The sequence below is a fragment of the Asparagus officinalis genome, chromosome 2, assembly GCF_001876935.1.
Source record: "Asparagus officinalis chromosome 2, Aspof.V1, whole genome shotgun sequence".
Lineage (NCBI taxonomy): Eukaryota > Viridiplantae > Streptophyta > Magnoliopsida > Asparagales > Asparagaceae > Asparagus > Asparagus officinalis.
In genome coordinates, this window is record NC_033795.1 from 59,027,172 (window position 1) to 59,038,790 (window position 11,619).

Below are 11,619 nucleotides of genomic sequence, written 5' to 3' on the forward strand. Positions count from 1 at the left end.
ATCGCCTTCACCTTATTAGGATCGATATGTATAATTTTAGTGCTGATGACGAATCCAAGGAATTTTCCGCTGGACATTCCAAGGAAGGATTTACTGGGGTTCATCTTCAATTGATGACTCCGCATGAGATCGAACATCTTCTTCAAGTCCTTGATGTGATCGTCTTTGTTGCGGCTTTTTACAACCAAATCATCAACGTAGCATTCGACTGTTTTTCTGAGATGTTCTTGGAAAATCTTAGTCATTGCTCGTTGGTATGTGGCGCCTGCATTCTTTAGACCGAAAGGCATCACGGTGTAGCAAAAGACACCGAGGGGCGTTCTGAACGCTGTATGCTTCTCGTCATCCGGGTGCATCTTGATTTGGTTATATCCTAAAAACCATCCATAAAAGACATTCTCTCAAATCCACATATATTGTCGATAATGACATCTGTGATTGGGAGAGGAAAGTCGTCTTTTGGACATGCCGTGTTCAGGTCCCTGAAGTCGATACAGATCCTGATTTTACCATTCTTCTTCATGACGGGAAAAATATTGGCTAGCCAGTCTGGATGTTGTTCCTCTCGGATAAATCCTGATTCGATCAATTTTTTAACCTCTGCCTCAATGGCTTCCATAATCTGCGGACGAAACCGTCTTTGCTGTTGTTTGACAGATTTGGCATCCGGCTTGATATCGAGGCGGTGCATTGCCACATTGAGACGAGCCCGGGCATATCTTCATTATTCCACGCGAAGACGTCAATGTATTCCCTGATGAGAGCAATTAATTCCTCCTTCTCATTTGAGGGGAGACTATCGCTGATGAATATAGGCTTTGGGTTGGCCTCGTCACCCATGTTAACTTGGACTATTTCATCTTCAGTGGGGGGTTCCCTCTGTTTGAACCTATCACCATACTGCATGTTCAGGTGATGAATCCACGGGTCTTCCCATGTTGGCATTTGATCGTCGTCTTCCATTGTGGAAGGATTAGCTGTAGCCATGTTCACCATTAGGGCTTTGAAAGCTTCCCCCGGACTTGTATCGGAATCCCATTCCGATGAATCTGACGAATTTCGATCTTTGTATTGCTTAGATGATTGGTTATTGATTAACCAGAAACATTCGTCTTCTGAAGAAGATTCATACCCTAACCCTCGTCTGTATTTATAATAATCCTCGGGTTTCCCTTTTGGTACATACGCCGCTTTGGCTGGAATACGAGGACCTCGATCGAAGTATAGACCTTCTCCGAGTGTGAAATCATATCCCTGTTTTTCCATGAGCTTGCGCGCTTCCGGACTATACTTAGATAAATGCCGACCAGGTTTGTCATCATCCTCATCTTCCCTTAAGAAATGATCTGGTAATGGACAGATTTTTCCTTTACCGTAAATCACTTCTTTCACGCCTCTTATTTTGTTCGGGATGACCAGGGTTGTTCCGAAAGAATGCTGGAGGCGTTCCTTTGTTATATAGGACGATCGAAGCGGCATATACAAATCAGGATTATCATACAATTCTTTTATCACATCATCAAGAGACAGGGAGTACTCTAAATCATTATTTATTTAATTATTGGCAAGTTGCCAGTTACAACTGCCTTCTGACGATTGTTCATCGTCAAGGTTGATTACAAATGGTACAATGTCATTTAGAACATAACCTCCATTGTAATCAAATCCGGTTTTGGTATCAGCTTCTTCTTCGCTGTCCGTGCCATGGGCCGATGATTCAGTATCAGATTCGTTACCATAAAGGAGAGAATCAGTGAAATAATTCTCATACCCTTTGAATGGTTGCTTATCCGCAACCACCGTCCTAACCTTATTATCAGCGTCGATATATTTCAAACACTAATGGAGAGTGGAGGGGATTATAACGTTACTATGGATCCAAGGCCGACCCAATAGTAAGTTATATGAAGTCTCGGCATCGATCACATAACATGTGACTTCTATCTTCAAATCTCCCATTTGACATTTTACCCGGATCTTACCCAAGGGTCTTGACCCGCTAGTATTGAATCCATAGATAACAGTGCCTGTGGACGCCAACTTACTAACTAGAATGCCAAGGAAATGCATCAAGCGAAGCGGCATAATACTCACAGCAGAACCCGGATCCACTTGGATTCGGTTGACCTTGCTGGAGCTGATGTACCCGATGAAGTATAGCGGTCGATCGTGGTTCGAATTCTTCGTCTGCATATCCTCTTTGGTGAAAGTAATGCAGGGAAGGTTCTTAGTCGCTATATTGCAGTGTTGACTCAGCGGTTCTGGCCCTTCGGGCACCGGCTTGATTTGAGTCAGAAACACCTCTGAATTGGCCAAAGCTTCTTGCAAGGCCTCCCTGGTTTCCTTGGACAACCGCAGCAACTCATACAGCGTTATCCGTGCTGGAATGTTAGCTAGTTGAGCCATTATATCGAAGACTTGCAGAGTTTTTGAGCTTTCCGGTTTGTCTCTTCCAATCGGGCGACTGAAACGAGACTGCTTCGGATTCTGAACCTCCTGGGGATTCTTCTCTTTCGGTTTATTCACCGGCTGTCTTCGAGCCTCTTCGCCCGGTATAGGACTCGTAATCACCCCCATCTCCGTGAGAGTTTTGGCTGGTCCCCGTTTAGTCACCCCCTACTCACTAGGTGGTGGATAATTATAGTGATACTCATTTCCGCTTCTAGTGGCGAAGACTTCTTGTTCTTCTTCAGAGAGCGGGAAAGTAGGAGCTTCATCGCCATCCTCCTCGAAGATTGCGGATGTAGCATTGCAGGACTTGCCTTTACCCTTTTTGGTTGAGGAGGTCGTCCACTGATCGTCTTCAATTAGATCGGGATGAACCCAGAGGATTTCGCCATTTGGGGCTATGTGTGGCACAAGTCCTTTTTGGCGCTGTCCATGTGGGTCATCGTTCACTGTCTTCATTCCTACTTTAGTGATGCGCTCTGGTTTGAACCATGTTGTGGGCACCGATCCAAAGCTGATTGACACCGCATTTGCTCCAACACTCTTGGACGGCTTTGGGGTTATGACGCCTACATCAATTATCGTCTGGATCTTGTCCTTGAGGTGGTAGCATAACTTGGTAGGGTGATGGACCGCTCTATGGTATGCGCAATACTTCGGATCCGTCACTTTGCTAGCCCCTTCTTGATCCACAATCGCCGGCAGCTAGATTTTGTTATTCTCCAACAGGTACTTAAAGATGCTAGGAACTTCGTCATCTTTGAAGGAGTACACTTTAGGAAATCTTGGCTCCGAAGATTTCTGCTTCTGAGGCCGTTGTTGCCATTGCCCCCGAGATTGTTGTGGTGCTTGTTGCTGCGGCTGTTGCTGAGGTTGCAATTGGAAAGTTTGATTAACATCAACTGCATTAGCATGTGCCTTACTTTTCCCTCGTGGGATGAAATTCTGCTGTGGAGCATTCGTCACCTGTTGGCCTCTCTCCGCCTTCTTCCTTCTAAGGAATCGCTCGGCTTGCTCTCCTCAGACCTTCAAATCCTTCCATGTCTTGGATGGTGCTGTCCCCATTGCTTCCAACACGTCCAACGCGAGGTTGTTGTGGCAAGTCTGGAGAATGAATTCCTCGGTGATCGGGTCCCGACAGTTCATCGCCTTGTTCCGGAACCTTTTGACAAAGGTGTCAACCAATTCCCCGTCTTTCTGTTTCTCGTCAAGCAACAACCCGATGGATATCTCGGTGTTTGTAAGGAACTTAGTTTCCATGTCGTCCCAGCTGTTTATGCTTCCTGGCTTGAGGCGGCGATACCAATCGAAGGCGGCTCCACGAAGAGTGCCAACGAAGGACCGTACCATCAGAGGTTCATTACCAGAGATAACCCCCAGGTGCGATTTGAAGTAAATCAAATGCTGAGTGGGTGAACCCATCCCATTAAACGGCGTGAAGTTAATTAGATTAAACTTCGCCGGATATGGGATCGATTCCCATTCTCTTGGGTATGGACAAGGAATGCCTGTTTTCTTCATCTCTTGAGCGGAAATCAATGTATTGATTTTCTCTCGAGGTTCTTGATCTTTAAGCTTTCACCTGTGTTTTCATTAGCATTCTCGTTACCACCCCCTGCATTTACGGGATGATTATTGGCATTATGAGTCTCATTCGCATTTGTGTCCTCATCTTCCAGATTAACCTGGTTACGACGACTCGGCTCGCCTTGCTGGTTCGTCAATGCTTGGATTTGTTGGTCATGCATTTCTCTCATGTTCTGCATGGCCATCTGCATTTCAAACCTAAAGCTTTCCTGTTGTTTAGCCATGGCCTCTTCAAGCATCTTGGCCACTTGTTCTGCATATATCAAAAGTGCCTCACGGGGTTGTCCCTCGCTGGATACCGTATTATCTGATGCAACCGCGGAGCCGGCATTAGATTCTTCATCTTCTGAAGGTAGTCTTGTCCAAACCCTACCATAAGTTGCTCGTTTGATGGTTCCGGACTGCAGATGGGTTATACGCCGGGGTGCTTTCAGAATCGACTCGAGATTATCTCGTGCCGATGTCCCCTTGCTGGTCATGTTAGTGGTGACCCTCGGAAATTCTCCGTCTTCAACCACCGTTCTTCTTCGTCGGAAACGCCTAGGCCTTTGTTTTGGCGTTTTGGTACTGAGTATTTCAAAAACTGAAACTCTTTCAGGAACTGTCTTGATGCAGTTACACTTAGACAATACTGCCCGAATGAGTTTGGAACATGGGCATTGAGTTTCTTGTTCTTGAGGACTCCTCTTCCTGGTTTTTCTCGTACTCCCATCACAATAGTACCAGTTGGAGTAACCTATCGTGAGTGGGCACGACTTCTCAGGTATAACGTTATCGTCATCAGACGATAATGTTTCCTTCTGAGGGTGAACTGCCTTCTTTGGGCTTTCAAAAGTCACGCGCCTCGAAACATGCCTTTGGGGGCGTGAGTTCTCAGCGGGTTCCTAGACTTCAATGCGTAAATTGGTGCGCATAGCTGCCCTGATCTCTTTGTCATGTTGGAGGTGACGGCGACCCCCAGCATGTTGAGTCGTTCGGGGCTTCTTCTTTGGGGCCAAACGTTCTTGAACCGGAGCTTTCCATCGTCCATCGGGAAGTGGACCGAGACGCTCCAAGACTGACTTTTTTCTTTGGGATGATTCTGCGTGATCTCCCGGAGTAGCCATGGGAATTATCGGTGATTTGGAGTGGTTCGCCGGAGGTTGAGCTTTTGCTGAAGGCTGCAAAGGTTGCTCCTTAGCCTGAATCGCCGCTTCAGACTTTGGCCTCCAGACTTGACGGGTTGGTGGCGGTTTCTTCGCCCTTTCCTTCTGCAATCTCCTGTGGGCTTCCTGGACTTGAGCCCGTGCTTGCGCTGACAGTGCGCGGCGCTTGCGAATGCACTCTTCGAGTGTCGAACGATTCCGTTTGACACGGACCCATTCGTTCGTTGGCGGCTTAGAAGAGCTGCCATTCATCGGTGGTTGAGGCGGTTTGCCTCTCCTGTTCTTCAGATCCGCGTGATAGCGGACTCCGTCGGTGGACTCCATCGCCTTTGTGAGTTGCCGCGCCAGGCGTTGACGTTGCCTCTGGTAGGATCTCTTCGAGAGAGTCACAACGTCCTCAACGGTGGAGGCATCGGCGAGAACAGGGTTGACCTGGTTGGAGGTCGGCGGAACTTCACCCGACGCAACTTTGGCGTCAATTGGGGTGAGAGCTTCGTTGGCATTCTGTACTTCTTCATACCAACGAACTTTTCTCCTGGAAGAGAACTTCTTGGACTTGCGAGGGGAGGTGGATCTAGATGAGGATGACAGATACTCCTCGAACTTTTGCTAGTCGAATTCATACTCGACCTCCTCCTCGACCGGGATTGAGATCCACGGTTGCGACACGACGATCTCGGCAGCGAGTTCGGTGGCTCCCACTGTGGTCGTCAGATTGTTCGCGGGAAAAATTGTAGCTTTTATTAAAGTCATTATGCTCTTTGGCAAATGTTTATCGATTACACAAAGATCTGGTCTTTTTACAAGATCCGGTTACAACGAGATCAAAATAAAATAAAAATTACAACTTTTTCCTTGTTTGTCGAACGAATCACGAGCTCCTGTTTTGCGGTCACTCGCTTTTGTGGGTTCTTCGCCTGCGTCGGGTTAATCCGTGGACCACCGCGCGATCTAGATCCGGTCGGATCTACACAGTATAACGGGTGTTATCTTACGAAGGAAATAACAGCCGGGGGGTACTATTTCACCAAGGAAATAATAGCCTTCTCGGGATCAAAGGCCAAGCTTTGATCCGGAGGATAATCGTGTAGATCTCAGATCCGATCCCTCTCGAACTCCTGCCTTATTTGACGTGGACGATCGGAGCCACCCATGGGTGGCTCGGCCACCCCATGGGGTGGCTCGGCCGCCGAGCCACCCGGGTGACTCATCTTTTGGCCGGGCTTCGCCGTTGTGTCCGTTGTCCGTTTTCGCGGTTTATCCAAGTTTTATTGTTGATCTGGACTCTGATTTGGTGTCCGGATCCTGATTTGGCAGTAAATCCGCCTCGTCGTTGATCTGAACTCTGATTTGGAAGTCCGGATCCCGATTTGGCAGTAAATCCGCCTTGGTGTTTGAGTTCGAATCCGTTCTATGGTTGGATGACTCGTTGACTCCCCGAACCGTTGGCTTGATTCCGCACGCGAATGGATGCATTCCGTTGCTTGCGTGCGATTCGTTAACCTCGTCGCCTCGTTAATCCGCTTCGTTGCGTGTCACTTGGCTTCGGTGTTGTGGACTGACGCTCGTGTTTAGATACGTCACCCGATGGTTCGTTGGTTTATCGAATCACCGTGCCGAGCTGTGTTCAGGGACCTATAGGCAGTTTTATACGCCTACAATAATGTTGTTGAGCAATCTCAATTCACTCCCTGAAGCATAAAAATCCTGTCTTTTGGGCATGTCTAGCGATTTTGATTTATACCAACTAGAAATGGAACTCCCCGTGAATTGGGTGCTTTCATTGTTCAAAGAAATTTAGGTTTTTCTTAGCCTTTCGAATTCACTTTATAGAGATTTTTAATTGAGGATCTTTAGGGATTCAGTTGTTTGAAATGAGAAATTCAATCTTTTAGCTCTATGTTTTCTGTAATCTGCATTGGAATTAAAGTTATTTATATTATACTTCCGGGGTCTAACTAAGAAACTGAGTTCTTCTTTGCAAAATATTGATTCTACACTCATTATAACTTTTGAATCTTGCAGTATTTCAACTGATTTTTAGTGCCATTCTCATGGAGATTCACCTCAAGAATCTCTTTACAAGATTCCAATACCAGTTTGGATCTGTACCAGGGCTCGGCCCAAGCTCAGGGACTTGCCTTCTCAACATCGAAGGCATTTCCCCGGCCTTCATCAGATCCGTCTTCAGTTCCTCTGTTGCCCTCTACCGAACTGATCCATGGAAAAGACTCCGGCCATCTCATGCAAAAAAGTTGTATGCTGAAATTGCCAAGCATTAGAGGTAAGTGATCACTTTATCATATCAAAAACAGTAGAAATGGAATTGGAGGATAGCGATAAATTGATTTATTCTTAGTGTGACTCTGATGTTTATTGTTTGTTTTGTGAAGGAATGGATAGATGGACTAGTAAGCAGATTCATAGCCTTGTATATTGAGTTCCCAAGCCATTTCATAGTGATGTTAGAAGAATTTTCTCATTTTAAAGTTATGAATTCTTATTCTCACACACTGCCTAACATTAAAGTAGTAATGTAAATAATAAATTTTTTTGTAAAACATACATGTGTACCAATCACAGAATTAATATAGAACACTTGTATGTTGTGAGGAAATTGCTAGTAGAAAAAAATTATTTTCTGTGTATATTGTCGTGTATTTTCTCATCAAATTTCTAGTACAGCTAACAAGAAGTTACTTTATTTAAACACTACACATAGGTAGTTGTAGTTGTTGGGAACTCGCTTAGTGGCCAAGACATATCATTGGAGCTGGTGGGTGTAGCAAAAAAAGTACATCTCATTGCCAAATCTCTTCAAATCTCTTAAGGTCTTTCAAAAGTCATATCCAAATATCAAAACCTGCACATACATCTACAGGTATTCCCAAGTCATATACTGCAAATGCCACCACATTGTACATGCATGTATAGACATTTAAAGCAACAGGTATTCCCAAGTCATATACTGCAAATGCCACCACATTGTACATGCATGTATAGACATTTAAAGCAATTATATATAGCATCACATGCATGAAGCTATTTTACTATAATCAAGCATTATTTGCTAATATGAAGTAACAATTGCCAAGTTAACATGTGTATTTTCTGATTGACTCTCTTTGTGAAGATGGAAAAGTTTTATTTGCCGATGGATCATGGGTTGTTGCAGACTCTATCATTTACTGCACTGGGTGAGACATCCATGAATTATTTGGTGTGGTTTACATATTACTTTTCCATCCATGACTTATTTGTTGTGAATTAAGATTAGCTGTATATAAAGTGCAAATAATGAACTTGGTAGTTATTTTCTGTCTGCCAACCAATATTATATATGTTTCGGGACTACTAATAAATCCTCCAAGTCATTAGACTGATTGAATTGGGTGCTAATTTTATTCCTTATGTGCAGAATGAGTTGTTGTATGCTGAGATTGAATACATGCAAAAAAGGGTGAGAAGAAGAATAAAATCCCTTGTAATAAGCATCAGTATATGTCTGTTCTCTTACTCTCCTGAAAGTTGTCATAGTTAATGATTTTATCTTGTAGGGGATGGAGTTGCAAAATGATAATATGTGCTTAAGGAACAAGGTAATTTCTTAATTCCCAGTTATGTTGCCTATTAAATACATTTAGCTAGCTGATCGATTAACTATATAGCATGTAGCAAGAACTTATCCCTTTTTATTTTCTTGCCTATAAAAATTTTGCACGCCAATAATCTTACTCGTGTCCCGAGCTTAATTCATTTGAGAAAGCATTAAACCACCGATTTAACTTAAACATGATTGAAGAATTTTTCATATATATATATATGCATGTTATGCTGAAAGCTATCCTTGTACAGTTAGCTTCACTAGTTTTATGCTTTTATATCATTTTGAGTATAAAGGCAAATTTAAAATTTTAGGACGGAATGCATTGGAGATGAACGGTTTAGATGAAGAGTAAGAAATTAGCTTCATTTTCAGTGAGAGCTAATATATGAGGTTGATGTAACTTTCACACATTTCTAATTCCACGATAAACTTCAATGTACACTATAACAAATGAATCTTTGAACTCTGAAAGCTCTATACTAGACAGTCACACAAATTGTTGTATACAAAAATTTGTATATTATCCTAAGATAGCCTAAGATATCATAGTTAGGTTTCACTTTGGGGTTTGAATTTTTGCAACCATTACTTATTAATCTAGTTCCTTTATCATCTGTTTAGTGTATATATTTCCATTCTTCTACGTTACTAACAGGGCCAATGTTATAAACAGATAGCTAAAAATGAGAGAGCCCAGCAGCAAATGAACATGTTACCTGCAACAACCTCGAATGAATATGAAGGCATGCCCTAATTCGATTCACGAAACTTTCTCCAAGTGAACTTGCTTGATCCCAATCACCACTACTCTCACCAGCAGCAGACTGCTCTCTAACTAGGGTATATACTTAGTTCCACTAATTAGAACTCTCCACTGGTCAATTCCATATATAAAATTCTTGTTACTGATTTCATTTTTATTTGATTTGATGTAAATTGATAGTTGAGGTGATGAGAGGTCACGAAGAATGACTGAGGTGCTGCTTTTACCCTAGCCTGGACATGTAGAGTTTTAGTACATGACGACAGATTCTACTTCGTCTTCTTCAAGTTGATCGAGCTGCTAATTTTATTCTCTACCTATATTAAGTTGTAATGGGGAACCGTTGAAGTGTTTTTTGAAAACTTGTTACTTCGCAGTAGCCCATTCTAGTGTGATGTATGTCAGCGTGGCTGAAGGACTTGCTACTATATATGTTATTAATATTGTACGATGTTCACTCAAATCCGCAAGTGCACGGATATCATTGTAGCAATGCAAGGTCGTATCCTCAAGGACTTCGTTGTTAATTACTGATTTTCACAGTTTTGTGACTATCTAAACCAATTGTGTTAAAAAGTATAATTTTTGATTATCAATAATGAACACGCTAGCTAGTATCAACGACGAATTCACTCAATTAAAAGGATCTAGGATTGAACTTCGGTTTCAACTCTGGTTCGAATCAATAAATTAATCAATTGTTATCGAATCTCTTAATGCATTAAGAACGACTAACCTATGATAACTATTAGTCTCTTTCGACGACTAAAATTCATGCCTAATTCAGCCTAACAACCAATTTTCATGGTGTTAAACCAAATTAAACCCATTAAGTTCTTGTTAATCCCTCATGTTCTCAAGGAATAATTAACCTACTTTCGTGATCAATTAATTCTTGTTCAATTACTATTTTCCGGCGTTAATCTAACCTTTCAGTTCAAATCAACATCCTAAAAGAATTAAATCAATGGTCAATTGAATTAACCCTAGGCAATTAGATACTAGTAACTGAATAATGCAAATCGAACAATCAATAACAACTTGAATTAACCCTAGGCAATTAGATACTAGTAACTGAATAATGCAAATCGAACAATCAATAACAACAATAATCAGTTCATTAATTCATAACCATGGCCGAACCTAGTTCAATCCCAGATAAGACAATTACTCACACATAATTGAAATATAAAACATGATAAAAATATATAAGATCATAATCATAAACTAAAAATTAAGATAGATCAGAAAGATAAACCGTAGTGTTGAAGTTGCACACAATTCTCCACAAACAGCAGGTTTTAAATCAAAAGAAAACCTAATCTAAGAGTTTTCAGAGAGAAGAAGAGAAGAAGAAGAAAGAAAAATCAAGATCTCTAGCCCCCGGTTCCTCCCCAGATGCTTCAAGGCGTCTCCCTTTTAATTCTGGGAAAAACGTGTTAAAAGATAACTTCAAATATTACTCCAGATCGCATGATAACTGACTGCTGTCATCCAACATGGCTGTGCATTTCTCCAGTAACCAAAAAGTATTCCAAGTCACCAAAGAAGATTAGGTTTTAATTAGATGGGTTGAGCCAAAATCCATTCCTATCTCTCCAATGTTTAGAGTTAAGTATCGACAAAGTGGAACTCGAACAGATAACATCCTAACCAACTGAACATGAAACAAAGATTTTTTTTTAACAATGGGGCATGTGAAATAAATGATGTACGTGCTAAAAGGTTTTGCTGAATAGTGGTACTCATTTTCTTTTCTTCTTTCTTTTTCTTTTGAAAGCTAAGGGCTTGTTTGGATTCGTAGGGGGTGAAGGGAAGTTAAGGGAAACTGAGTGAAGGGAAGGGAAGGGAAAGGAAGGGAAGGGAAGGGAATTCCCTTCCCCTTGGTTACACCCCAATTTGGGGGGTAACAATTTTTATACTATTAGGGGGTGAACCAAGGTGAATGGAGGTGAATTAACTTCACCTCCTAAGTGTTCCCAAACAAGGTGAATGGAGGTGAATGGTTCCCCTAACTTCCCTTCACCCTCATTTCCCTCAATCCAAACAAACCCTAAATGAAAAATCCC

The 11,619-nt window shown here is 42.4% G+C and overlaps 1 long non-coding RNA gene across 1 annotated transcript; it reads left to right on the forward strand.

Annotated features, from left to right (window-relative positions):
• Positions 8,584–9,829, forward strand: LOC109829554. Its single transcript, XR_002244070.1, has 4 exons — positions 8,584–8,640; positions 8,738–8,779; positions 9,461–9,627; positions 9,736–9,829. It is a non-coding gene; the product is annotated as an uncharacterized LOC109829554 (long non-coding RNA).